At 39.7% G+C, this 4,989-nt stretch overlaps 1 pseudogene; it reads left to right on the top strand.

Annotated features, from left to right (window-relative positions):
* Window positions 1-893: 893 nt before the first annotated feature.
* LOC107690230 (NACHT, LRR and PYD domains-containing protein 3-like) overlaps window positions 894-4,989 on the top strand; it is a 71,067-nt pseudogene continuing 66,971 nt past the window's right edge.

Raw genomic sequence — 4,989 nt, 5'->3', positions numbered from 1 at the left:
AATTACTCCACCGGCCTCGCTCCATTCCCACGGCTCTCGGCCCCGCCCCCACTCGTCACAATGAACCTCAGAGCATATGTTTGTGTATTTTGTGTTACTCCATAATGATGTTCTATTTTAAGGCATCTGTATTGTAGGTATAGGGCCCAAACGTAACCTCAAGCCCAGGGGCCCCAGCCCCCCTAAGTCCTGCCCTGATGGCAGGGGTGCCCAAACCTGCTCCTGGAGGGCCACTATTCTGCAGAGTTTAGCTCCATCCCTAATTAAACACATCTGAACCAAAGTAATCAAGGTCTTCAGACTCACTAGAAACTTTGAGGCAAGTATGTTGGAGCAGGTTGGAGCTAAACTCTGCAGCATAACGGCCCTCCAGAAGCAGGCTTGGGCACCCCTGGTGTATGGTTTTGCAGCTCAAATCGGACCAAATCCACACATCCAAAGCCTAGCGAAATCTGGCTACCTTTACTGAGCCAGACCTGGTTCACTTTTGGTGAGCTGCTGCCAGAACACAGCCGAGTGACCCAACACTCAGGTACAATTTGGCCTGAATGTGCTGCCTACCTGACTAGCAATTTAACAAGCTGTGAACACTGAATGGTAAAGAAATGAACTCTAGAGAAGAGTATTTCACATACATATACATTATAATCTGCAGCTGCAGTGACTATGTAGTTATGCTGATGTGAAGCTGACGCGAAGCTCAAGCTTGCAGTGTGAAACAGACGTAAATGTCATTTTAAAAGTAAAGCTGGTTCTAGCTTATCTGGTATAGTTTCTGTATAAAATTAATCTGGTCCTGTAAACATGTGGCTTTATTAGAAGATCTTGCCGCTCATAGTCATTCATTCTTTGTGTTGTTGTTCTTGTTTCTGCTGTGTGGATAGATATGATCAGATTGGAGACCCGCAGCAGGATTCTCACCACCCAGTAGATTATGAACTACAGAGAATCAAAGACCAACATAAAACCAGCATGAAGAACAAATATGAGAGCTTATTTGAGGGAATCAACCTACATCAAACCTTGCTGAACAGGATCTACACACAGCTCTACATCATAGAGGGAGAGAGACAAAGGGTGAATGAAGAACACGAGGTTTTTCAAATGGAGAAAACAGCCAGAAAACAACACTCACAAGACATTCCAATCTACTGCAATGACATCTTTAAAGCCTCACCTGACCCAGGATGTGAGGACAAAGACCGAATCAAGACTGTTCTTACTAAAGGCATGGCTGGAATTGGAAAAACTGTCTCTGTGCAAAAATTCATTTTAGACTGGGCCGAGGGAAAAGCCAATCAGGATGTAGATTTTATGTTTGTGCTTCCATTTCGAGAGCTGAACTTGATTAAAGATCATCAGTACAGTCTTCACAGACTTCTGCTGGACTTTCATCCTGAACTTCAAGATCTGGACTCAAAGATTTATGAGGAGTGTAGAGCTGTGTTTATCTTTGATGGTCTGGATGAAAGCAGAATCACACTGATGTTTTCAGACGCTCAGAAAGTTTCTGATGTGACAGACACTTCATCAGTGGGTGTGTTGATATCAAACCTCATGAAAGGAAAGCTGCTTCCCTCTGCTCTCATCTGGATCACCGCCAGTCTCACACATCAGAAGAGCAAGAAGCCTCCACATCATGTGCCACATACCTGTCTTCTGCTGGATCTCATCCACTGTGCTTCAAAAGCTCCTAAAAGAAGATCTGAGTGCAGAAATCCCTCAAACTCTGACTGAAATGAACATCCACTTCCTGCTGATTCAGATCAACACGAAGAATCAGAAGTATGACGAAAGAGATAGAGAGACACTCCTGCAATCCAACAGAGAAGTGATTGTGAAACTTGCTGAACTGGCTACTCCTGCAGTCCAATAGAGAAGTGATTGTGAAACTTGCCGAAGTGGCTTTCAAACAGCTGATGAAGGGCAATGTGATGTTCTATGAGGAGGACCTGAGAGAGAGCGGCATAGATGTCGCTGATGCCTCAGTGTATTCTGGGATTTGCACTGAGATCTTTAAAGAGGAATCTGTGATTCATCAGAGGAAAGTGTACTGCTTCATACATTTGAGCTTTCAGGAGTTTCTTGCTGCTTTTTATGTGTTTTACTGTCACCTGATGAAGAACTTAGAGTTTTTGGATGACAAACATGAAAGTTACACATCTAAGAAAAACTCTTTGTATGAGGTATTAACGTCAGCAGTTGATCAAACCCTTCGGATTGAAAATGGACACCTGGATCTTTTTCTGCGGTTTCTGCTGGGCATTTCACTGGAGTCCAATCAGAGACTCTTAGAGGATCTACTGACACAAACAGAGAACAGCTCAGAGACCATCAGAGAAACCACGCAGTACATTAAAGACAGGATCAAGAGATTTTACTTATCAGCTGACAGATCAATCCTTCCGTTGAATGATTGTTATAATCATCTTTCAGCTGACAGATCCATCAACCTGTTTCTCTGTCTACTGGAAGTGAATGATCAGACATTATATAGAGAGATCCAGGTGTTTCTGGAATCAGACAAACTCTCAGATAATAAACTCTCTGCTGCACATTGCTCAGCAATAGCCTACATGCTTCAGATGTCAGAAGAGGTGCTAGACGAGTTTGAGCCCATGAAATACAACACAACAGATGAGGGTAGACGGAGGCTGATACCAGCTGTGATGAACTACAGAAAAGCTCTGTGAGTATTCATTCATGCCAGAGTCAGAGATTCTTTACTTTCATATTCAATTCAATTAAATTCATGTTTATTTGTATAGCACTTTTCACGATACGCATTGTTGCGAAGCAGCTTCGCAGAAAATGAATGTTTCTGCATTACAATTAGGAGTAAATGTCCATATTTAATCAGATATAACTGGAGTACAAGGTTACAGTATAAGATGCGTAATGTGGATACTTGCCTGAAGAGATGCATCTTTATCCTAGATTTAAACAGAGAGTGGCCCTCATTTAAAAAATGAATGAATGACAGACAATTGGGCGTATGGTCGTTACCATGCAAAGCTTATTTATCAATATGGACATGAGCAGTGGCTACGATCAAATCTCACATCAGGTCTCAGCGTGTGAACGCAAGTTTTTTAAATTAGCGTGAACTTGCGTGCAGCATAGTAAATCTGGTGGAGAATTGTTATGAGAGCATTTTGTTCATTTAGATTTTTTCCTGACTGACAACCGCTGCTCATTAGTCAATCATTAACTGTTAAGAGTAGAATGTCAAATTAAATTTAAATAAAATGTGAAGAGATGGGTGTCTGTGACCCATTCAAAATACCACAACTGTTGTTTATTCCCCCCCTCCCAGTGCTTTAGCTTTATATGCGCAGATAACAGCATAAACAACAGAACATGAGGATTCACACATCATCACATCACGCACCTGCAGCACTTCTGTGAACAGAGAAAAATAGAAATCAAGTACTAAATAAAATAAATAGGACTACACTAAATATATTTCACTTCAGTAACAGATTATCAAAAGAAAAAACATAGGCTATGCTATTTTTTGTGACACTCTTAATGCACTGTATTTGATTTCTTGATATCTTCATTTTCAGGATAATTTTATTAGCAAAAAATCTCACAACTTACTGGTGCATCCAGGTCACACTTATTTGTCATTCCATGTATGGTCTAAAATGCATGTTTTGCCACAGGACAAAGTAGACTGTACAAAGTATACAAATATTTAGCAACACTGTGAAAGTGAACAGCACATAACAGGCACATAAACATAGATATGTATCGGTAAATCATGCATCACATGACTAAACATATGTCAAATACCTTATATTTGACAATTATAGTTCATTGCGTACAGTAATTGCTCCGCAGTAAAGAAATTCAAGCCAGTTCAGTTTTTGCTGATGATAAAACATATGAAGAGTTTGGTTCCAAAACGCTATAAATCCGTTTTGATTAATTTGAGTAAAAATGTGTTTTCTTTACCAAGAAACTGGCAAGATGAAAACCACTATTTTCTGTTTCAAACTTCCACATAGCATCTTTAGGTTATAATAACATTAAAAATTCAAATCCAGATTTTGATTTTCAAAGATTTATTATAAAATTGTATTATTTTTCCCCCAAAATGCAATAAATCCATGATACTTTTTTTTTTTCCCCAAAATGCAATAAATCCATTGAATCAATATGAAAGTTATTTTTCATATTGAAACTGTTGAAAATACACAACATAGTAAGTTGATCCACATATGACAGCCTCTGCACTTGGTCAATACTAATCTTATATGCAGGCACTGGACGAAAAATACATTCATCGCTTCCAAAATGAATTCAACGGGTCATCTTGTTTCCAAAATGACATTTCCCTTACATTCAACTTCCAAAAGTGCATTCATCTTTGCCATGTTACATTCATTTAGTTGACAAGTGCTATACGCTGTATTAACAAAAACATTAATGGCATTAATAAAAACACTAATACTGACAAGTTACGCAATATTGCGTTCATAATCGAATGCGATTCATCTAATGAACGCGATATTGCGTGGCTTGTCAGTGATCTGCGGCTCTGTGTATTAAATGCCACTCCATCTGAAAGTACGTGATGGAGATTTAACAGTACTATTAATCACAGAATTGGCTTTACTGACGAGATGCGCATGACAATCACATGCGATTTATCGTGCAGCCCTTGTTTGTTGATCACAAAGTGCAACGTAGATGAGGAAAACTAGTATGCCGGCTGTATTCAAAGCGCCGCCATTACCATCTACAGTGCGTGCAATGGTGCGCTGTGATTGGTTGAGTGGATATATCGCATTCTGCAGAGAAGGGAGACTGGCGTTTGTCGCGGTTCGGAAAGAAAGAGAGAAAACATGACCTAATAACTCGGCGGATATCACATTTTGCATTTTAAAATGGACTTTTCAATACCGTCCAGATACAATACTGATTTTGGCGGAAACTCAATTTTTTTTTTTAAATGGCGTTTTGGAACCAAACTCTTCATAT

The sequence above is a fragment of the Sinocyclocheilus anshuiensis genome, unplaced genomic scaffold (assembly GCF_001515605.1).
Source record: "Sinocyclocheilus anshuiensis isolate Anshui unplaced genomic scaffold, SAMN03320099.WGS_v1.1 scaffold2564, whole genome shotgun sequence".
Classification (NCBI taxonomy): Eukaryota; Metazoa; Chordata; class Actinopteri; order Cypriniformes; family Cyprinidae; genus Sinocyclocheilus; species Sinocyclocheilus anshuiensis.
This window is presented reverse-complemented; position numbering and strand designations above follow the sequence as displayed.